At 45.3% G+C, this 22,865-nt stretch overlaps 1 protein-coding gene and 1 pseudogene across 1 annotated transcript in view; one reads left to right on the forward strand and one right to left on the reverse strand.

Moving 5' to 3' along the window:
• The window catches only part of Rec114 (REC114 meiotic recombination protein), a 91,257-nt gene that overhangs the window by 53,527 nt on the left and 14,865 nt on the right, over positions 1-22,865 (forward strand). The window lies entirely within an intron of this gene.
• Positions 5,452-6,350, reverse strand: LOC143438722 (nucleophosmin pseudogene; annotated as a pseudogene).

Below are 22,865 nucleotides of genomic sequence, written 5' to 3' on the forward strand. Positions count from 1 at the left end.
CCTTCATCTCCATGGCCATTCGTCAGTTCAGGCCTTCCTGTCTCCTGTCAGGGCCACTGCAGTGACTGTCGTCTGACCGCTTTCTTTCCCGTTCTCTCGTGCCTTGTGTGTAGTGATGCTGGGGTAACCACTGTACAGTGCAAGTCAAATCAGATCCTGGTCTTCTCGCCATTTCCTTCCTGGCTTCCGGCTGCTGCAGGACAAGGCATGGAGCGAGGCCCTCTTTGGTGTGTCAGTCTAAACACTGCCTCCTCCCAGTGCGACACCGAGGTTCCCGAGGGACCGGAAGTTGCCTTCTCATCTTTGCTTTCAATGTTTCTCTGCCTGGCACCCCAATGTCTTACAGACTAGCTTCTTGTCATACTTTTAGACACAATTTAAAAGTCTTAAACCTCTTTATCAAGGTTCTGTCTGGCATACACAGAATACAGAGAATAATATAAACAATGATCCCTGGTAAGTCCCTCACCCAACTGCATAGTCTCAGCACTTTTAGTAAGTCTTCAACTGGACTTTTTTTAAACTTCTTTTTCTTCAAGGTAGTCTTCAGTTGGAGACTTCCACCCTTTGCTCTGTTCTTCCTAGCACCACGACTGTCCTGCTCTTAGGATGCCGTGGTTCACTTACCTGTGTGCTCCTCTGGGTTGTAAGTGCCGTAATAGTATGCTTTCACCCGGAGCACCCTGTACCTGACATGGACACTGGTGCCTGAGAGGTGGCAGAGAAATGGGAGTAGCCTTATTCTTTTCTCTCTACTTCCCAAGAATACATGCATAAAGTGTGTGCACGTGCATGAGCACATGCATGTGTCTGGGTGTATGCGCACGTGTGTGTGTGTGTGTGTGTGTGCACATGTATGTGTGCATGTGTGTGTGTGTGTGCACATGTGTGTGTGCATGTGTGTGTGTGCACATGTATGTGTGCATGTGTGTGTTTGCGAGTATGTACATGTGTATGTGCATGTGTATGCATGTGCATATGTGCATGTGTGTGAATACAAGCGCATGTGTGTGCATGTGTGTGTGCATGTGTATGCATGTGTGCATGTGTGTTCACACGCATGTGTGCACGTGTGTGTGCATGTGTGTGTGTACTATTTTCATAAGAAAGTCGAGCTGAAGCCTGATGACGTAAACCTGTGACCCCGGCACTCAGAGACTAAGGCTGGAGGGTCATGAGTGTGAAGCCGGTTTTGGCTACAGAGTGAGATCCTGCCCTAAAATCTCAAACCAGGTTGGAGAGATGGCTCAGCAGTTAAAATTACTTTGCTCTCTCAGAGGTCCTAGTTCAATTCCCAGCAACCACATGCCACCTCACAATCTGATGCCCTCTTCTGGTCTGCAGGCATACATACAGACAAAGTACTTGTATACATAAAAAATAAATTTAAAAAAAAGTGAATACCCTCAAACCAAACCAAACCAACAACAGTAAAAACCAAACATGGCAGTTGTAGAATGTATCTGGAACAGTAGGTTAGGTGAAGTGCTGTGGTCATAACGCAAAGTATTCTCTTTTGATTTGATATGATGATAATAAGTATGTATGCATGGAATGTATCTGTTGGCATACTTAAGGTTTGGGGTTGGTTTGGTTTGGTTTTGGCTTTTCAATGCAGGGTTTCTCTGTGTGATCTTGGATGTCCTGGAACTCGGTCGGTAAACCAAGATGGCTTTGAACTCAGCGACCCGCCTGCCTCTGCCTCCTGAGTCCTGGGATTAAAGGAGTGTGCCACCACCACCTGGCTAAGGTTTTAATTTTTTAAGCAGTGTGAAAACCTAGAATTTCTGCCTTCATTTTGTGTCATTTCAAAATAATGTTTTTATATAATGTTTTTATTGTGTGTGTGTGTGTGTGTGTGTGTGTGTGTGTGTGTGTGTGTGTGTGTGTCTGCTCATCAGTACATGTACCACATATGTGCAGATGCCCTGAAAGGCCAGGAGAGAGCATCAAATCCTCCGGACTGGAGTTACAGGCTTTTGTGATCCACCCAATATAGATGGGTACCAGGAGCCCAGCCTGGGTCCTCTGCAAGAGCTGCAATGCTCTTAGCCACCGAGCCATCTCCAGATTCTGTACACTGTGTATAAGCTGCATCTCAATTTCTTCAAGCCTTTCTCCTAAACTTTCTTTGCTTACTTCTTTGCCGGCTAGTATCGTCTTTTTAAAAATTATTACTGGAATGTAAAAACCTGAGTTGGCCCCTTCTCTCCACCACACACACTTGACTAAATTTTAAGAAACTACAAAAGAAGACTTAACGGTTAAACATACGTTACAAAATTATTTCAAGGGGTGGGGGCATCTTTTCACCACTCTGCTTTGACACTCTTTATTGTCACTTGGTGGTTTTCAGTGTTACTGAATTTCATACCATTAGAGTGGCCGAGGTTAGACAGAACTACAGTCCTGTTGGCAAGGATGTCAGTCAGTTTACCTCATAGACTCTTGTTATTAGAAACACAAAATAGTGTGACTACAAAAAAGTCCGTCAGTTAATAATGCTCTTAGCGGGAAAGCTCTCAGATATCTACTCACGAGAAATCAGAGTGTGCTTTCAGTCAAGCACTGCTCCTCAGAGGCTGGCTGTAGTTGTGTTAGCCCCAGATCTGTAGCCCTGGGCAGGGATAAAGCGCTCCAGCCCAGGTTTGCTGGGCTTCTCAGCAGTATCTGGGAACCACTGATACACACACAGCCTGGCTGAATCCCACTCACATTTGCAAGTGCAGGGAGCCAGACTGGAGTATGAAGGGTGCTATGCCATCTGTCTGACATTCTGGGAACAGGGGAGTTGTGGGGCAGGAAGGTGATTGGCAGCAGGGAGGAGCAGGGGAAGGTTGATTAGAGGGTCTGAGCAGGTAATTTGGAGAGATGATAAGCATATTGTCTTGACTGTTGTGGATACATAACTACTTATTTGTCAAATTCAGAACTGTACAGTAAGGTGAATTTTACTGTGTATAAATTCTTCCTCAATAAGCCTGACTTTCTGACTAAAATTTTTTCTTTCTTTTTTTTAAGATTTATTTATTTATCTATTTTATGTATATTTTATGTATGTCGCTGTCTTCAGACACACCAGAAGAGGACATCAGATCCCATAATAGATGGTTGTGAGGCACCAAGTGGTTTCTGGGAATTGAACTCAGGACCTCTGGAAGGCCAGTCAGTGCTCTTAACCACTGAGCCATCTCTTCAGCCTTCATGTTTTTTCTTTTAATGAAACTAAACATTCACACATAGGTACATGTGAACATATGCATATACCCACATATAAAAAGGAGAGAGGAGGGGAAGAGAGAGGAAAGAGGGGAGGGGAGGGGAGGGGAGGGGAGGGGAGGGGAGGGGAGGGGAGGGGAGGGGAGGGGAGGGGAGGGGAGGGGAGGGAGGGAGAGGAGAGGGAGAGGAGAGGAGAGGAGAGGAGAGGAGAGGAGAGGAGAGGAGAGGAGAGGAGAGGAGAGGAGAGGAGAGGAGAGGAGAGGAGAGGAGGGGTATGGAGAGAATGAGTGGCCCACTGGTGTTCTGGGTTTATTTAGAATTATCCCGCAGAGATGGATGAGGCCCTCTGGGAATGCTGGGCGGGACCACAAGTGCGTAGGTGTGCTTTCCTAAGAGCTCGGACTGCCCTGCTGTGGTGCACGGATGGATGGGCGTTGGATGGAATGTCGTGTTTTTCCCATTTTGTTTTTCCAATTAGAATGGCCTCTAGCATGTTTTATATTGGCAGGCCGTTTCCTCACCTCTGAATTGTGTTTTGCTCTGCTTTGGTTCTGTGCCCATTCTGCAAGCTTCTGCCTAGCTCGGGAGCCTTTTCCCAGGCTGCAGTGGGCTTTTCAACTAGTTGATGGCAGCTTTCACAATATGTAAGTTTTAACTTTGTGTATAGTTGGATTTGTGATTCATGTCTTTGTACTTCATGTTTTTAAGACGTATTTTTATTTTATATGTGTATGTGTATTTTGCCTGCATGAATTTATGTGTACCATGTGTGTCTGATGCCCACAGGGGCCAGAAGAGGGCTTGCAATCCCCATCACAGGAGTGATGGATGTTTGTGAATCCTGGACCCCAGCCTGGGTCCTCTGCAAGAGCAGCAAGTGCTCTAAGCTGCCGGTCGTCTCTCCAGGCCTCCTCATGCCTCTCATGTTTGTCACTCCAGGCCTCCTCATGCCTCTCATGTTTGTCACTCCAGGCCTCCTCATGCCTCTCATGTTTGTCACTCCAGGCCTCCTCATGCCTCTCATGTTTGTCGAGATGGAGTTTCTCTGTGTAGTCCAGGCCATCCTGGAACTCAGTTTGTAGACCAGGCTGGCCTCAAACTCACAGAGATCCACCTGCCTCTGCCATCAGGATTGTGCTGCCCCGCCTGCTGCTGAGGCTCCCTTTCTGGACTCTGTGGCAGGAAGAAGCCCAGCCCTACCTTCTTGCCACAGGCAGCAGGTGCTTCCCTTCCTCTTGGCTGCTTCAGAGCAGTCACAGACATAGCTTGCCTGCTTCCCTTCAGAAGTGAGTTACTTCAGGCTTTACTCAGGAGGAAACCTGGTGGATGTTTGGACAGAGAACAGCAGAGTTTTAATACTGGGCATGCTTAGAACTGCTATTACAGTAATAGCACGTGGCCTATGTGTGTTTGTGAATGATATGACTTTTGCTATGTTTGTGTTAGTCTTTATGTGAACAATTTAATTTTTTTATAAGTTAGTTCAACAGTCAGTATGCGTTTTCAAAGGAAATGTATGTATGTGTAGTCTTATTATGAGGCCCTGATGACCCCAATTGTTAACTCCACTGAGGTTCCCATGGAAATTGGTTTGGGTCCTATTTGCTGTGTGGGGCCATGTTCTACCCATCTCTGACACAGCTTGTTAGGGCCCTTTTGTTTCTCACTGCCCTTTGCCCTGTCTGATCCAGTCTTTTCTGTCACTCCGGGGCAGTTCTCTGTCTCCTACTGCCCAAAGTTCACAGAAATGTTCTGGCTGTTCCTTGGCTGTTGTAGCTACGAGAGCACCATATTCTTAGCTTGAGGAGCCCTTTTTAAATTCTTGTTCTTGGAGAGACTTCAAGGCCAGCCAGAGCTACCTAATGGGAGATAACTTGTGGGTGGGTGACTTGCATAGGAGCTAACAGCCTACTAGCATGTCATGCTGTCAGATTCTTTTTTTGTTTTTAAATTAAAAAAAAAAAAACTTCCAATTTTTTTCACTTTATTGAAATATTGAGTTTATTTCGTACGTAAGTTTTGCCTCCCTACCATCTGACCACCACCGTTACTATGTCCTGTATGTACACATACATAGCATTCCATACGTACTTATAACCAAGTAAAGAGTGGGGTTCCATGTTTGAAAGCTAAACAAGCATCTTAGACAACATATTCTTGGGAATTGAACCTGGACAGCACTAATCAGACACAGTGGGGAAGCACTTCACATTACATTATAAAAAGGACAGCCTAAAAGAGACTTCCCCACCGCCAGAGGTCTTGAGTAGGCTCCTAGTCGGTCATCCAGAAGCAGTTCCTCCATAAGCAATCAATTTGGCTTCCACTTTGGGGAGAGGACCTCCTTTCTCTATACTTGCTTGCATGTTTGCCCAACTTTTGCCTGATGTCGAGTTTTTCCCTGTTTTCTGAAGGACTCTTGACCCTTTGATCTTGGTGTTAATGGTTTTAAGTCTTTTCCATTTTGGTTTGATTTTTGTGACTTTTTGGCTGAGTGTATCTCATACAGATTTGTACACTGGGATTTTTCTTCAGGTTTTCTCCTCAAAATTATCATCATCATCATCGTCTTCCCCATCATCTTTGTCAAGCTTTACTTTTTTTCTGTAGGACTTGTTTCCACCTCCAGGGGCACACATACACCACTTCCCAGACATGCTTAGGATTTACGTCTTCTTCATCATCATCTTCCGACTCTGCATCTCCCTGTACAGCTCCTGGATGCTGTCCACCCACGTGCACAGGCCCTGAACCACACTGTAACCTTAAGACCACAGGTCTTGTGATCTCAGAGCCCCCAAGGGAAACTGTTGGGTGTACAGACATGTTCACAGTTGCCATTGTGACTTTAACTGGACGGCCTTCATAGTTCACTGCTTCTGCCGCTATGGCGTATAATTTGTCTTTTGCCCCTACCCAAAGCGGACTGTTCTTAATGATAACTGGTGATCATTTTCATCATCATCATCAAGTTGAAAGTGATAACCTCTGTCAGCCTTTAGGTCACAGCTGAAAAGGTAGTTCTGGAGCCTGAGAGGGCTCATGTCCATCAAGTGTTCCACGAGGTGGAGGTGCACACTTCGGTGTAAGAGAAGATGGAAAAACTGCCTACTCCTCCTCAGAGCAGACATGCAGGACTGAATCACGCCAAACCCAGATGCCTTTATTACTTAACTTTGTTCTTTGACAGTTTTATACATACACATAATGCATGCATGCCAGTGTGTATTTTTGGCATCTTCATCCAATCAGGTAGCCGTAGTCATGTGAACTCGCATCTGGGCCCTCACTATGTTTGACTTTTGTGCTCAAGCTTGGCTGCAGCATAACCTGAAGTCAGGTATGGCCATGCCTCCTGCTGTACTGTCTTTGTTCAAAACTGCTTTGGCTATCCTTGGTCTTTTGCACTTTCATGTAAATCTTACGATAGACTTTTCTGTATCTGTGAAGAATGGTCCTGGAATTCTCATTGGAATTGCATTGACTCTGTGGATTGCATTTGATAGGGTGGCCATTTTCACAATATTAGTTCTTTTTATCTGTGAATAGAAGGTCTGTGCGTCTTCTAATGGTTTTGATTGTTTAGTTGGTTTTGTTGTTGATAATAATGTTGTTTTTCCTATCTCTTTGATGTTTAAAATTTTTCACTGTAGAGGTTGATTCCAAAGTTGCTGTTCTCTCTTATTGTTATTGTTCTTCCTCCTCCTCCCTCCTCTTCCTTCCTCCTCCCTCTTCCTCCTTCTTCCTCCCTCTTCCTCCCTCCTCCTCCCTCTTCCTCCTCTTCTTCAGTGTTATAAATGGAATTTTTCCTGATTTTTTATTTTATTGTATCATCAGTATATAGTAAGACTGCTGCTTTGTGTGTTGACTTTGTGTGTCTTGCCATTTTCAAGGAGTTTCTTTGAAGGCTTCTTAGGGTCCTGTTTATCTGTAGACAGGGAGACTTTGATAATGGGTTTTTTTCTACTGTGTATTTTTAATTTCCATCTCTTGCTTTATTGCTCTAGCTAAGACATCAAGCACTGTATTGAACAAGAGTGGAGAGAGTAGACATCCTTGTCTCGTTCCTCATCTTAGTGAGGATGCCTTAAGTTTTGCTCTAATTGTTATCAGGCTGACTATAGGCTTTTGTCTGTAGTCCTAATTATGTTAGGGTGTCTGTCCTCTTTGCCAAGACTCTTCATGACCTTTATCTTGAAGGGCATTAGATGTTGTCAGAGCCCCTTTCTGTATCTGTTGAGATGATGTGGTTCCTATCTTTGACACCATGTATGTAATGGATTGCACTTTTTACATATGCTAAACCATTTCTAGAATAATGCACCTCTGGAATAATTCCAATTTGATCTTGCTGAATGATCGTTTTGATAATCTTGAATTCAGTTTACAAGTATGTTACAGACAATTTTTTCATTTATGTTCAACAAAGAGATGAGTGTGTATATATCTTGTTTAGTCGTGTCTTTTCCTAGTCGTGGTATTAGTGTAATACTGTCTTCATTAAGAGTCTGGAAGCATGCCTTTCTTCTCTATTTTATGAAATAATTTGAGCAGATGTTGTTAGTTCTTTTTTGAAGTTCTGGTAGAATTCTGGAACAGATTCATGTGGTCTTTGGCTTTTTTTTTAATAGACTTCATCTGTTGCTGGTTATAGATCTGTTTAAAATTATTTTGTCTTTGTTTAATTTTGTTATGTCATTTGCATCTAAAATGTATCCATTTCTTTTAGATTTTTTCCCAAATTAGTGGAATATAGGTTTGTAAGGTATAGTCCCTATAATGGTTTTAATCTCTAATGTCTGTTTTTACTCTCTGACTTTATTTATTTACATTTTTCTCCCTTTAGTCAATCTGACTAAAAGTTTGTCAGTCTCTCTTAATTTTTCAAAAACCCAACTCTTTGTTTTACAGTTCTTAGTATTTTTTTCTATTTCTAGTTCATTAATCTCTGTTCTGATCTTCATTAATTCTTCGTGTTTACTGCTTTGGGTTTGATTTGTTTTGGGTTTTTCATGGCTTTAAGGGGCACCATTAAGTCACTTATTTGACAGCATTCTATGTTTTTTCTTTTTTTTTTTTTTTGTTTCATTTTTTTATTTTTTAGTGCAGGTATTTGATGCTATGAACTTTCTTCTCAGAACTGCTTTTATTGTATCTTATAAATTTTGGTATGTTGTATTTTTACTTTCATTCAAATTCTAGGATTTTTTTTATTTTCTCAATTTCTTCCATGACCTATTTATTGCTCTATGAATTCACTGCTAACCTCTCAGAGCTTGGGTTTTCTGTAGTCTCTTAGTTTAGTACTGAGTTTCACTAGTTGTGCTCCCACAGAATACTGGATGTTGTTTTGATTTTCCTGTATTTGTTGATCTTGTGTCCTCACACATGATCCATATGGACAAGATTTTATGACCTGCTGAAAATTATGTGTATTCTTTAATATTCAGGTAGAATTTTCCATAGGTCATTTTTAGATTCATTTGCTTTATAATTCCATTTAGCTGTAATGTTTTTGCTTGTTTTGTTTTGTTTTGTTTTTGTTTTTGGCCCAGATGACCTGTGTGTACTGGTAAAATGGAGCATTGAAATCTCCTAGCATTTACTCTATTGGGGTTAGTCTGTGGTTTTTATATCTAGTAGTACCTGATTTATGAAATTGGGTGTACCTGTGTTTGGTTCATAAGTATTAAAAATTATAATACCATCTTGATGGGTATTAGTGACCTTTTTTATCCTCCTGACTGGTTTTATTCTGAAGTCAGTGTTGTCAGGTATTTGAATACCCACACCTTCTTGTTTACAGTAGGAAAGTGTCTTAGTGGCTGGTGATGATGTGTCCTGCTGCCACTAGGTTATCAAAGGTGGGCTTAGAGGTGGGGTTTTCCAACACACCTGGAATTATTTCTGCCTCAATTTCATTGGATGTGTCCTTCATTGGATAGTTTCACTGGGTGTAATAGGCTGGGTTGGTAGTTGCGATCTGCCTGGGCCTGCTTGGCCTTTGGGGGTTTGGAGCTGAGGTGGGATGCAGCAGCATTGGACAGTGGCCAAAAGACTGATGATCTCTGGCCTTGTAACTTCCTCTAACTGTACTGGATGCTATCAGCTGATGGCTCTTGGAGACTTAACAGTCCCTTGCTTATTCTATGGCTGAAAATCACTGGTTTCTTTTCTCTTTATTTCTCTGTGCTATATTTTTACTTTATAATTCTCTACACTTTATTAAATGCTGTATCTTTATAACTCTATTACTGTTCTGTGCTTCATTAAGTGCTAGGGAAACTTAACTCTTACTGTTCTGTGCTTTAAAAAACTCTTACTGGTCTGTGCTTTATTAAACAATAGGGAAACAACTCTTTATTACTATTCTGTGCTTAAAAACTTAACTCCTTATTATCTGTATTATATAAACTCCAATATCTGGTAATTAACACCTGCAGTGGAGGATCAGGTGAAAGATTTATTGCTAGCACTCCCTTCTTTGGCCAAGCAGCCAGAAGCCTCTCCCTGGCTAGGCTGGTTAACTGAACCAGAGAGGAAGGAAAGGAAAAGAATTAAAATTCTTTTCACAGGCAACTATCCACAGACACAGATACATTCATGCATACACATTCTGGCTGGGCCCAAATGCCTGCTTCATCCATTCCACAAGTATTCATGCATACATACACATAGAAACAGACATGTGGATAGATGGATGGATGGATGGATGGTGAATGAATGGATGGATGATGGATGGATGGATAGTGGATGGATGGATGGATGGGTGGATGGATGGATGGATGGTGGATGGATGATGGATGGATGGATGGATGAATGGATGGTGGATGGATGGATGGTGGATGGATGGATGGATGGTAGATGGATGGATGGATGGATGGATGGTGGATAGATGGGTGGGTGGATGGATGGATGGATGGTAGATGGATGAATGGATGGTGGATGGATGGATGGGTGGTGGATGGATGATGGATGGATAGATGGATAGATGGATGATGGATGGATGGTGGATGGATGGATGATGGATGGATGGGTGGTAGATGGATGATGGATGGATGGATGGATAGATGGATGATGGATGGATGGTGGATGGATAGATAAATGAATGGATGGATGGTGGATGGATAGATAAATGAATGGATAGATGGTGGATGGATGGATGGTGGATGGATAGATAAATGAATGGATGGATGGTGGATGGATGGATGGTGGATGGATAGGTGGTAGATGGGTAGATGATAGATGGATGGATGGATGGATGGTGGATGGTGGAGAGCCCCCCAAGCCAACACATTGTCTCTATTTCTTTTTTTCTGGCCTTTTTATAGACAAAAGTTCTTAGAAAATTACCTCATAGATAAAATGTTACACAAAAGGGGAGTTACAGAAGGATGTTGATATTCAAAGCAGTGTTTCATTCTATAAGCTCATTATAAGTTCAGAGCAACAGTTTCATGTGGCCTTGGCTTATCATAGTGCACACCCGTGGCTTCATTCTTGGACCTGAATGTTTTTCCTTGAACACACATTTGTCCTACTGAATGCTTCTCCTTGAACACACATTTGTCCTAAGCCTATTTTTCTCTTTAGTGTAATCATGAAGCTCACTGTGAGTATTCCTTATTTTGCAGCCTTTACTCACTATTATGAAGGAGTGTATACATTCTATTCTTGATTCTAAGTTTATTACACCTTTCTAGTAAAACAACTAAAACCACCTCTTAAAACTTTCTTCCTAAGATCATTTTTTATCAAATCAGGAGCTCTATAAAATCATTAATTCATCTAAACAGCATTAATTCATGAAAGTTCGTCTTTACATTGGTCTGCAGAAAATCTGCTCAACAGGGTGGGCTAGTGCCCAGGAGTTATTATATTAATTTAATAGTGACAGGAAAGGCATGTTAGCTATAAGAAGCAATCCTGAGATGAAGTCTCTTTGGTACCTTGTCTCATCGAGCTCCCCCATCACAGACCATGCAAAAATGGTGGGCCACCTTCAGGAAGGCCCCAGCCAGCCTTGGCCTTTGCTAACTGGCTCTTGACAGTGATCTTTTAGAACTGGAAATAAATCTTTCCAGGATTGATATGTTTCCACTAAATTATCAGCTGTCATTCTGATAAGTCTTTCCATGTAACTTGTCTCTTCTCCCCTGCAGCTTTCAGGACCCTTTCTTTAGTCTGTGGTTTTAGTATTAACTATAATATATTATAGGAGATTTGTTTTCTGATCCTGTCAATGTGGTGACATTGCTTTTTATACATACATACATACATACATACACACACACACCTAAATTGATTTATCTTAATGTAGATTTGGAAATTTTTCTTTTTTGATTTTATTCAAAATACTATCAATGCCTTTGGCCTGGAGTTCTGTCCTTCTTCTATGCCTATAATTCATAGTTTGGCTTTTCCACGGTACTGCCAAGTTCTTGCATATTTTGTTCGTGAGTTTAAAAGAAATGATCATTTTCTTTGAGTGATTCTGTTTCTATACCCTGCCTACAGTGTTGATATTTTGTTGCTGAGGCTTCCCACTGACCCCCCCACTGACCTCCCCACTGACCCCCCCACTGACCTCCCCACTGACCCCCCACTGACCTCTCCACTGACCCCCCCACTTACTCCCCCACTGACCTCCCCACTGACCCCCCTCTGACCTCCCCACTGACCCCCCTCTGACCTCCCCACTGACCCCCTCTGACCTCCCCACTGACCCCCCTCTGACCTCCCCACTGACTCCCCACTTTCTCCCCCATTGACCTCCCCACTGACTCCCCCACTGACCTCCCTACTGACCCCCCACTGACCCCCACTTACTCTACCACTGACCCCCCACTTACTCCCCCACTGACCCCCCCACTGACCTCCCCACTGACCCCCCACTGACCTCCCCATTGATCCCCCACTGACCCCCACTTACTCCCCCACTGACCCCCCACTGACCCCTCACTGACCCCTCCACGCCTTGCTTCATTTCAGCTTGCATTGTATTTAGTCTTCTCTTTGTTGAATTTGATTTACAATTTCTGATTGTCCTTATCCCCTCATCCAGCTGTTTACTTTCATTTTCTTGGCCCTTAGTCATCTTATTCCTCCTCTTTTAAAGTTAATTCCGGAATCTGTGCCCTCTCAAAGGCTTTGAACAAATTTAGTGTGTTTACAGTTGTTCTTTGGAATTGTGTGTCTTGAGTTTTGTCTAAGCTGTTCTCCTTGCAGACCTTGGCTGAGCGGTTGGTGGTTTTGGCAGGGAGTGTATTATCTTGTTTTGTCTTACTGTTTGTATTTTTGCTACAAGACTTGAACATCTGGAGTTAGATCATTGGTTGTCTTTTAATGTGAATTTATGTCCCAGATTTTGAAGGCAGGGCCACATTCTGGGACAGATGCTCCGGGGAATCTTTTTGATGTAGGGTCTCTCACTAAGCCTGATGACTGTCCATGTGGCCAGCAGCCCAGAGACGGTCCTGTCTTCATTTCCCAGTGCTAGGCTTACGGGTGCATGGTGCTGGGCTGAAATATATATATATATATATATATATATATATATATATATATATATATATATATATATATATTTGGTACCTAAACTTTACTTCCCAGCTCCACAGCCCATTTTATTAAGAAGGAATTGCACATAAAGACTGCCTTCTATAGCTTTAAGCTGCCGACAGAATTGGCACTCTGATTATTAGTGTTCTGAGTATCTGAAGACCTTAGAGAGACACCCACAAATAGCCTAAAAACAAGCCAGCGGGAACTAACCTTAGAAGACTGGAATAAAACTAGATTTCCCTGGGAGTGCTAAAGCATAAAACTCGAAGCCAAGTTATGCTGAGGTCTCCCAAGGAGGTGAGCGCTCCCAGGCTGACGTCTGAGACAGAGTGAGCTAAGAGCAGCGCACAGAGCGAGCACTAGCGAATGTGCCAGCACCAGGAACGTCTACTCAGAATGTGCTGGAAGATGTCAACAGCGCCCGGTGTTTTATGAGACCACCCCTTAGATTCCCTGTCCTTCTGGGAGCTTAGAAGAGCACTAGACACACTGTTCTGTAACCTTGGCCCTTCCTTGTCTAAAGGGCGTCAGGGCTAGAAGGCTCCTAGGACTTCGTGGAAGTTATGGCCTCCCCCATGTGTCAGTAGACATGCAGTTCATCCACTTCATTCTTCCTGTGTATTCCCTTGCAGATCATATAAGAGATTTTATTTTTATCGACAGATTTCTAAGCCAGTGAGTGACAGCCTGTTACACTTTCTCGTGCAGTTGTGTGGGAGCGGGAGGGGTGGGCAAGAGGGACGACAGCAAAGGCTGTTTTAGTAAACCAAGAACGAAGGGAGTGTCAGCAGGGGTGGAAGCATGTAACGGTAACCGGAGTGGGATCGCTGTGTGCGACAGGGAGCAGCAGTGCAGACATGTCTGAGCCGAGAGAGTTGTGAAGAGTTCTGCTTGCTGCGCCTTCTGAAGGTGGCCTTCCTTCCTCATTCTCTGCAGTTAGGAAGTCGGGAAAGAGCCAGGGGTGGGAGTGGGTGTGTGTGGCTTTGGCTGAGGTAATTGGAGCTGGAAGTCTCTCTGAGCCACTCAAGCCTGATGTCTCTATCCCATCAGCCCTTGCTCTTGGCTGATAGCTCCCGGCTTCTCTGAAGGTCTTAGAAAGCTCTTTGCTGGAGACCTGCTATTTAAAGGTGACTGAGCCTGAGGTGTGGTAAAGATGACACCGAGTGAGGTAGCAATGGAGTCACGGAAGCTGAGACAGATGTCCTGTGAGGGGGAGGGGCAAGTGGTCAGCTGTGCTGCTGCCACGGGCTGGAGTACAGTCTTAAAGTCAACTGCTAGATAGTTAAACGAGGAGATGTGGGATTTTGAAAACGCTGGAGCAATCGGGCAGGGAAATTTGGATGGATATTGGACAGTGAAAGTGAACAGCTTAGCTATTGTCCTTCTTAAGATATAAATCAGCTTGCAAGTAATATAAGCCCATCTTCTGTTCTTGTAAATGAGTAAGGCCTGCTGCCTCACAACACTGCACAGAAATAGGGCTGAATTTCAGTGCAGTGGACCCAGGGGCTCACACACCACCACTAGCCGCCCCCCCCCCCAGCTCTGCTTTCTGTGCACCAGAGGGGTCCCAGCAACTTACTGATCTTCCAAACAGACAACGCTCATGGAAAGAGCCTCTGCTTCCTAGCATGTATACAGATTTTACTAGCTTATATGCACACCCATAACATACAACGCAGAGGTCAGAAGCAGGTACATATACTTACAGTCACCTGTCCGCCTCTGGAGCAAGGGCAGGTGAGAAGCTGGCCTTGTCTGGACCCTGTGAATGGGGTCAGCTAGTTTCCCAAAGGAAAAGGAAAATGTCCCTTCCCATGAAGAAGAGCACCTGCTACCCAGACAAAGCTAACAGATGCTCACTTCATCGTGAGAAGAAGCCTTTGGTCCAGTGCATTTGCGCACTTGCATAGGCTCTGCACACTCCTGTGGCACAGAGGAAACGTGGTTCTATGTGCTGGGGGGGTGGGGGTGGGGGGAGGCTCTGAGGAGCACTGCCTAGTGCTTATGCTTGGGAAGGGTTGGACTTACCCTTGCTGAGTGTTCTGCTATTGGTTTATAGAACTAAACAACAACTAATCTTGGGGACAGATTTGAGCCAATCAGCTTAGTGTTTAAAACTCAAACCATTGCATCACATTGTCAGAAGGTAGAAAATGATAATAGTTTTGATAGCGTGAAGGCCCTTTTGAAAAACTGTGTCTCTTTATCGAGCCTGCCCATGATCCTTCAGCCATGTGTTGGGTGCATTTCCTCAGTCACAGGTCTGTCTCTGCCTTCACCCACACTGTACCACCTGCTTTTCTTTCTACCCAGGACCTAGACTTGGTTTTTAAGTGACAGTGTATGATTTGGTGAAGATATTGGCAGCTTCTCTTTAATAAGGTCTAACTTACATATACTGAAAGTCATCTGGGTGCCCTCCACCCCCACCATCAATATAAAGAACTCCTTTGTCCTCAGAGGTAACCCTTCCCAAGTCGGGAAAAGGCCAGGAAAAACACTGCTTAGGTCTTGTTCTTATATTCTTGTATTGGGTTTTTTAGTTTTTATATTTTTTTGTTTTTCTTTTTGTTTTTTAATGCTTGAGCACATGTAGCTATTATTCATCCTTCCCTGTCTGCTGGCACTGCAATTCCAGCTTGTTTTTGACTCATTTTTCTTGACACTGAAAGTTGTTGTTAGCCCGTTGAGCTCCATATATTGGGGATTTCTGATCAGACATGGTGCCTCCATTGTGAAGCATTAGTTCTCTGTGCCCTTTAAAAGAGTTTTGGGGATTTTAAGCAAGTAAAGTACTTACTATCAGTTTGACCCTTTGGAAACTTGTTCTGATTCTCTCTAGGGTGGGGCAGAGGGATCTTTACCCTACAGCTGATTGCACAGCAGTCTGAGGTGTGCTGTGTCCTGAGCAGCCTCTGCATCCAGGGAAGGCTCTCAACTCTAGCTGCAGAAACTGTTCTCGCCTGTGGCATCCTGGGACTGCTGGGCTGTCTCCCCGGTGCTGTTTCTCATTCCAGAGGTTACTCTCGAACAAGGTTGTCGTCATATCTTCAGTGCCCAGACTGCAGGTCAGCCAGAGGCTTCAGGACCCCTGAGGCAGATTTCTGAAGCTGTGCCAGAGAGCAGTCTGCTTCCAGCGATCCTGTAACCAGCTCCAGCCACGTCTGCCTTTTCCCATCTCTTTCTTCTCAGTTCATTATGACTACATGTTCAATGTGTTCTCCTTCTCTTTGTCAGTCTGGATTCTTTAATTCATTTTTAAAGGTCTTTGAGATGGGTGCATAGAAAGATGGCTCGGGAGTTTAGGGCACTTGTTTCTCTCGCAGAGAATCTTGGTTTGATTCCCAACACCCATATGGTGGCTCACAACCATCCCTAACTCCAGTTCCGGGGGATCTGACACCCTCTTTTGACCTCTAGGCACCAGGTATGATACATAATACACATGCATACATGAAGGCAAAACACTCATACACATAAAAATCCATACATCTTTTTTTTAAGGTTTAGACAGAATCATATGTAGCCCAGGCTAGCCTTGAAGGTGCTAAGTAGCCAAGAGTGAGCATGAACTCTCTGATCTTCCTTCTTCCCCGTGCTGGGATCACAGAGGTGGACCACCGTGCCCGGCTTCAGTCTGGAAATTGATTCCAAGCACAAAGCCTTGGTGATCAGAGGCTCACCCAGCTTGTTTCCATTTCACCAGCTCCCACAATCCTCCTGCCCTTGCTTTCTTCTCTGTGTGTGCAGGATGCTTCCAGAAGCTGTTCAGTCTTACGTTGTTTTATAACAGGAGTAGATTTTAGTCCTCTTAGGCAGAAATGGCGTGATGGCTTTTCTCTTAGTTTCCCCTTTAAAGCCAAGTAAGTGAAACTACAAACTGAGAGGCCTGTGGGGACGATGGTCATATGCCTCCATGCTAGGCTGCACATCCTTCAGATATACTCAAGTTCATAAATAAACAAGGAACAGAACTTCTAGTGAAGTAATGGCTGTAGGCAGTGCTTATAGTATCTGCTAAATGCACACACGTAGGACAGAGACATGTGCCTCTGGTAGGGTCATGCATCTGTGGTCTAGCAAAACCCAAGGAAAGATGAGCCTGGCTTTGACCAAAGTTCGTGATCTATAAGGAATACAGGAGACAGGAACATGTGGAAAGCTCGCCTGCAGGCACAAGAACAGAGCCTAGTGAGGATGAGTCTAGGAGTTACGATTGACAGTGGGCTGTGAGTAGCTTTGCCCTTCCTTTGTATGCAGTATGCAGTAATGCATGGGTGTGCATCAGTGTGTGGATGGGTGTGCATCAGTGTGTGGATGGGTGTACATCAGTGTGTGGGTGTGCATCAGTGCATGGGTGTGCATCAGTGCGTGGATGGGTGTGCATCAGTGTGTGGGTGTTCATCAGTGCCTGGGTGTGCATCAGTGCGTGGATGGGTGTGCATCAGTGTGTGGATGGGTGTACATCAGTGTGTGGGTGTACATCAGTGTGTGGATGGGTGTGCATCAGTGCGTGGATGGGTGTGCATCAATGCATGGGTGTGCATCAGTGTGTGGATGGGTGTGCATCAGTATGTGGATGGGTGTGCATCAGTGCGTGTATGTGCATCAAATACCTGGGTATGTGTGCATCATTGCATGGGTGTGCATCAGTGTGTGGATGGGTGTGCATCAGTGTGTGGGTGTTCATCAGTGCGTGGGTGTGCATCAGTGCATGGATGGGTGTGCATCAGTGTGTGGGTGGGTATGCATCAGTGTGTGGGTGTTCATCAGTGTGTGGGTGTGCATCAGTGCGTGGGTGGGTATGCATCAGTGCGTGTATGTGCATCAATACCTGGGTATGTGTGCATCATTGCATGGGTGTGCATCAGTGTGTGGATGGGTGTGCATCAGTGTGTGGGTGTGCATCAGTGTGTGGATGGGTGTGCATCAGTGTGGGTGTGTATCAGTGCATGTGTGTGCATCAGTGTGTGGATGGGTGTGCATCAGTGCATGTATGTGTGTGCATCAGTGTGTGGGTGTGCATCAGTGTGTGGGTGGGTATCAGTGTATGGGTGTGCATCAGTGTGTGGGTGGGTGGGTATCAGTGCGTGGGTGGGTGTGCATGTGTATGGGTGTACATCAGTGTGTGAGTGTACATCAGTGGGTGGGTGTGTATCTGCGTGGGTGTGTATCAGTGTGTGGGTGTGCATCAGTGTATGGATGGGTGTGCATCAGTGCGTGGGTGCACATTTGCAGTTAGAAGGCAGAGGTCAACCTTGAGTGGCATTCCTTAGAAGTCATCCACTTTATTTTTGAGGCAAGATATCTTACTGGGTCCTGGTTTTGCCGTAGGCTAGACCGCTGGCCAGCCAGCCCAGGAGTCCTCTTGCCTACTACGTGCTCGCACTAGGATTATGTGTCATTGTGCCTAGCCTTTTATGTGGATCTAAGGATCAAATTGTTAGCCAGCCCCTAATGTATACAGTTTTGAATGGTTAAAAAGCATTGAGAAAGGAATACTACATTGTGAGATGTGAAAAGCTGTATACAGTTCTGATCTCAGTGTTGATGATAAAGCCTGGCTGGCCCAGCAGCCACACTCGTTAGCCTGTGGCTGCTTTCCCACATCACAGGGTCCTGGAGACTGCACAGCCGGCCCACACTCCTAAAATACTTACCCCGTACAGAGAGAAATCTGTTGGTTTTTGATCTAGAGACTTAAAGTCAACAGAGACCGTAAGGGAAGACGAGAAAAGACAGGGAAGTCTGCAGGACAAAGGGACGCAGCAGCCACGTCACAGGGTAAGGATGGAATCCTGGCCATGCCACAGTGTGCGGATGGCATTTGAATACCTGGTCACAAAATGAAGGACTGGAGAAAAAAGCTAGAAGCCAGGGAAATGTGACAGTGTCAAAGGCATTTGATAACAAGGAATTGTTAATTTTTAAAGATTTGGCTTTGTGGTTATGTTTTTTAACTTTTTATCAATTTGTTGTGAATTTCACATCACGTACCCCAATCCCATGCATCTCCCCATCCCTCAATATCTGCCCCCTACCTTTGCAACTCCCCCCAAAAATATAAATTTTAAAAACTTTGGCCATGGAAGCTGTGGTGTGTCACACAGTGTACTTTTGCCCCGAACAGCTTTGCTTGTGAGTGTTCATTGCAGTGAGTCATTGTTCGGCTTCCAGGCCTCTGGCTTCTGCCACACATCAATACTGGATCTCTTGTGTGACTGCTCAGATAGCCTGCTCCCTGTGTCATGGAGATCCTGTAGCTTTGGTTACCCCAGCAATCCATAGATGGGGTACATACTGGTGTGGGCCAATTCACATCCCTGGATCTGAGCCTGGGTTGGTCAGCCCACCAGCTCTCCAGTGTCCCACCCCCAGGACCAGCTCCCCCTGCCCCACTCCCACACCACAGCCAGCTTTCCAGCACTGCCCAGGCAAGGTGCAGGGCCAGCTCTCCAGAGTGCCCCAGCTAGGGAGGAGCAGAGCCAGCCCATCATACAAGGGGTTCATAGAGTGGCCAATGTTAGGAGCACGGTCTCTCTGATATTTCAAGGTGCCATGTCTGGTGTACTTTATCTTGATGAGCAAGTAGCTGATTACTGTATCTGACTTCATGAAGCTGCCCCAGCCTCCCACGATACCCTCGGAGCCAACTGTCCACTCTGTGATGCTGGGCAGCAGGGCCAGAGCACCTGACCTGCAGACATGGCCCGTCTGCAGTCCACCCAGCCCCGCCCCCCAACACTGCCACAGCAGCTCGTGGTTATGTTTCTAGAGAACTTCACTTCGAAGAAATACATCCTGCGATTCTTACAGATATCTGTCTTAGCTTCAGGATGATCCAGGGAGTGGGTGGCTGTCGAGTGGGTATGATAAAGGGGCTATGTGGTGACAGTTGTAACCAGATCATTTCATTGTGCTGGTTTTTTGTACTCCTGTGTGTATACTTCAAAATTTATATTACAGGATGAAAACAAAAGAAGAACCTGTGCTGGGGCAGGAAGGTTGAGAGTTTAGGTGGACAGTGTGAGGAGACCGTGTCTTAAAACTTACAACAGAAGATAGATCTCTGAGCAGAAAGGCTTCACTTGGGAATGGAGGAGGAATAAGCACTCTGGGAAACTCTCCCAGTCCAGCAGACCTGTGCTGTCTGTGTCTGAAGGTTTTAATAGGAAGAATAAAAGCTTTGTAAGGTACTTTGAAAGAAAGCATGGCACAGAGCCGTGTGGAGAGCCGAGAGAGAGAGAGAGAGAGAGAGAGAGAGAGAGAGAGAGAGAGAGAGAGAGAGAGAGCGAGCTAGAGCTAGCTAGCTAGCTGATTGGTTCAGCCTGCAGTTAGCATGTGAGGCCAGTCATAAAGTCCTAGCAGTTGGCTTTGTTAGGTGAGTGTGTGAGGCAGATGCTGCAGCCGTAGTTGGGACCCAGCCTCTGGACTCCGTTGCGGTAACTGGCAGGAATGGCTGGTGTAATCAGCGCCAATTACTTGTGGTTGCTGTTTACTATGTATCTGCCTCTGTTACATTGCCTGTGCTTCCGTGAGACCGCCTGGTTGTGTTCCTGGCATACACCAAGAAGGTACAACACACAGACCCAGGCAGTTCCGTGAGGCAGGCATCTCAGGCTCTGGGCTATGATCATCAGTCCAAGACAGGATGTTTGCTTCTGTGGGAAATGTGAGGTGAGCATTTGGAAATTAGACTGGTGTTTCTTCTCTGTCACAACACGGCAGATTTTTTTAAACGAAGCAGAAAACCCCATATTCAAGTCCTAGGCCACGATCTAATCCGGACCCACCTGCAAATGACCTTTACTGCCTCGTCGCTCTTTTTGACTAACTGGCTGTCACTGTTGAAAGCACACACTTTTAGGACCCTAGTTCCCTTTGCTGCTTCAGTCTTCCCTCATGATGTTGTGTCCTGCAAAGACTCTACTTTTGGGGATCTTTTTCCTCTTTTCAGTATAATCTGAACCTCATAAACCCAGAGCTTCAGAAGGGAGTGGAAACATGCCTCTGAAGCTTCAGGCAGGATCTCATTTTTAAACATATCGCCACCTTCATCAGGAAGCCTTTGGCACCCAGAGCTTGGTACTCAGGATTATCAGTGGTTAGTCATCCAGCTATTTCTGGAGCGATCGTCTCCTGTGCTTCTCTCAGATTCAGGGTCTTTGTAGCAGGTGGGAATGCTTTGTCATTTCATGAACGTGAAGTACCGTTCACATCAAAGCTTATGAAGTCACACTTTGCATGGGTTTAAAGCTGATTTATCTTGTCCAGTACCAATGACCCTACCTGCAGTGACATCTTCCCGGGTAGTGGCTAGCTTACACTGGCCAGCAGAGTTGGAACCAGGACGCATCAGAGCCCAAGTGTGGAAATGCAGGCCTGTAATTTCAGCATTTGGGAGGCTAAGGCAGAAGGGTACAAGTTAGAGGCCAGCATGAGGTATGTAGCAAGAAAACGCATCTGGAAAGGGACTGGGGAGGTGCATCTGAACCACTAAAGAAACTAGCTCAATGAGGGAAAGAGACCTGGAAGATGAGGGCAAAGGTATTCTTTTTGGCCATGCTTATTCACAGTGGACACAGCACCTGAGTCCTTTGTGTCCTTTGCTCCTCTCCTGATGTCTTTTTCTGTGTTTACAGAGACTTTTTATTGTTAATTTTTGAGATTGGCCCTGACCTTATGGCAGTCCTCCTGCCTCAGCTTCCCAGGTACTGAGATTGTAGACATGAACCACCATGGCAAGCTGTCAGTGTGACTGTGGGATTGGGGTCAAGGACCACATGGTGATGAGACTCTGGAAATGAGCTGCACAGTGAACACTGCAGGAAGTCATGCGTGTAGCTGTCTACACAGTGCACACTGCAGGAAAGTCATGCGTGCAGCCGTCTGTATAGAGCACACTGCAGGAAAGCCATGCATGCAGCTGTCTGCACAGTGCACACTGCAGGAAAGTCATGCATGCAGCTGTCTGTATAGAGCACAGTGCAGGAAAGCCATGCATGCAGCTGTCTGCACAGTGCACACTGCAGGAAAGTCATGTGTGCAGTTGTCTGCACAGACGCGCGTGCTCTGGGGTCCCTGGGAACTCTAGGGTCTTTGTCCAAACCCAGCAAGATAAAGGTGGTCAGAGTCTGAAGGGAGAAAGGGAGAGTCAGGAATAGGTCAGAGATTGGCTCCTCCATTTTGTGGTTCAGACAGGCTGGATATGAAGTACAACACACATACACAGACACACAGACACACACAGAGAGACACATATTCCAAAAAAACCTGAATTTCAAATATTATTTTAAAAAGTGGAAGTGATATAAAATATTTTATCTTAAACCTCTCTCTCTCTCTCTCTCTCTCTCTCTCTCTCTTTCTGTCTTTCTTTATTTTTTTTTTTTTTTTTTGGACTACATTTTACATTAACTAGCAAAAACATAGCATGTTCTGGGCCTGAGAGGTAGCTCAGCAGGTAAAGGGCTTGCTGTACAAGCCTAACCTGAATTTGGCCCCCGGAAGTGGAAGGAGAGAAAATACTTGCCCTCCACACTTGCACAATGGCACCCCTCTGCCTCCTCCCTCTTGTTAAATAAACAAACACAATAAGCTTTAATGCGGTAATGTCTGTGCATCATGTCAAGATGTGTGTGCAGGCCGTGTGTGTGTGTGTGTGTGTGTGTGTGTGTGTGTGTGTGTGCGGGCCGTGTGTGCAGGCCGTGTGTGTGCGCGGGCTGTGTGTGTGCAGGCCGTGTGTGTTCAGGCCGTGTGTGTGCAGGCTGTGTGTGTGCAGGCCGTGTGTGTGCAGGCCGTGTGTGTGCAGGCTGTGTGTGCAGGCCGTGTGTGTGTGTGTGTGTGTGTGTGTGTGTGTGTGTGTGTGTGTGCGGGCCGTGTGATCCGCACATGCATCCCTGGCCCTCTGCCTGTCAGGTCAGAGGATACACACGTCATCTGCATTGCCAGCATTACCAGTGCCTTATAAGCAGTACACTCACTCATGCGTGCTCACTCTGTGCCTCCCCACAGCCCGCCACCTGCAACGGCTTATTTGGGGGTGTCATAATGACACATTTCTTCTTACTAATCTGGGA

Source organism: Arvicanthis niloticus, chromosome 26 (genome assembly GCF_011762505.2).
Source record: "Arvicanthis niloticus isolate mArvNil1 chromosome 26, mArvNil1.pat.X, whole genome shotgun sequence".
NCBI lineage: Eukaryota > Metazoa > Chordata > Mammalia > Rodentia > Muridae > Arvicanthis > Arvicanthis niloticus.